The 1,224-nt window shown below is 39.5% G+C and overlaps 1 non-coding gene across 1 annotated transcript; it reads right to left on the bottom strand.

Moving 5' to 3' along the window:
• Positions 1-909: 909 nt before the first annotated feature.
• On the bottom strand, positions 910-1,015 carry LOC131158953 (small nucleolar RNA R71). Its single transcript, XR_009137570.1, has one exon. It is a non-coding gene; the product is annotated as a small nucleolar RNA R71 (small nucleolar RNA).
• Between the last annotated feature and the right edge of the window lie 209 nt (positions 1,016-1,224).

Consider the following 1,224-nt stretch of genomic DNA (forward strand, 5'->3'; position numbering starts at 1 on the left):
AAACTAAATTGGAAATGGTTTGATAACTGCGCTTCAAGTCTCTATGGATTAATACCTGACTTACCCACTTTCTACTGAACTTAGGATAGTTAGATTTTATAAATATTATTTTTGGTAATCAAGAACCCAAGCCTTGATGAGCCTACCAAATTTTGGCGTCGTTGCCAGGGACTTTGCTATGATTATAAGCCAACTTCCGCTTTAGAGTATTATTGCCTTGTTCATTTGATTTGCATTTTTTTTTTTATTTTCTTTTTTTCACTTTCTTTGTTAATTTCTATTTTCTTTATTTTGTTTTCTATTTTTGAAGTTTGAATCTGTGTGCTTACATGTGTGTATGTTTGATCTACATTCTTTGGAATCCGAGATGATTCCCATAGATCTCGAGATCAAAAAATCTCGTAGTTCCCTTAGGAAACCTATCTCTAATATGGAGAAGGTTGAGTCAGCTAAATTGAAAGCAATGGCTGAAGATAACCCCCTGGTTCTCGTTGAACAAATCCCGAAACCCTGTGCTCCCTACCTACCTGTGGTGGGAGAGCAACACCTTCGGCCTCTTAGCGACTACTTTGTACCTAATGCACACACATTGCCGTCTTGCATCCATTTCCCGGATGTTCAGGCTGCACAATTTGAGATAAAGACTTCAATCATCGTGACGCTACCCAACTTTCATGGGAACTCGATAGAAAATCCTTATTAGCATCTAGATGAGTTCTTGGAAATTTGTTCCCCCATCCGCATCCCTAATTTCAATGATGATGCTCTTCGTATTAGGCTCTTCCCATTCTCTCAAAAGGATAAAGCCAAATATTGGATGACATCCTTAGAACCGAACTTGGTGACCAACTGGGCCACCATGCAACATGAATTTCTTAAAAAAGTACTTTCCAATTGGGAAGACTAACCAGCTTCGGAGAGCTATCACAAGTTTCTCACAGATAGATGGGGAACTCTTTTTCGAGACTTGGGAGCGCTTTAGGGACCTGCTCCGTAAATGCCCACATCACAAGGTCCCTAAGTGGCAATTAGTCCAGACTTTCTATGAAGGGTTACCTGGGAGTTCATCGACAAAACCAGGTTGTTCGTCGACAAACCTTGTTTTGTCCTTTTAAATTTTTCCTTCTCTCTATTATTTAATTATTTTAATTTCTGGGTCTCTACATATGGAGTGTCCGAAGGCCTGTGACAACCGGAGTCATTCATACAACAGTCGTGTATATT

Source organism: Malania oleifera, chromosome 6 (genome assembly GCF_029873635.1).
Source record: "Malania oleifera isolate guangnan ecotype guangnan chromosome 6, ASM2987363v1, whole genome shotgun sequence".
NCBI lineage: Eukaryota > Viridiplantae > Streptophyta > Magnoliopsida > Santalales > Ximeniaceae > Malania > Malania oleifera.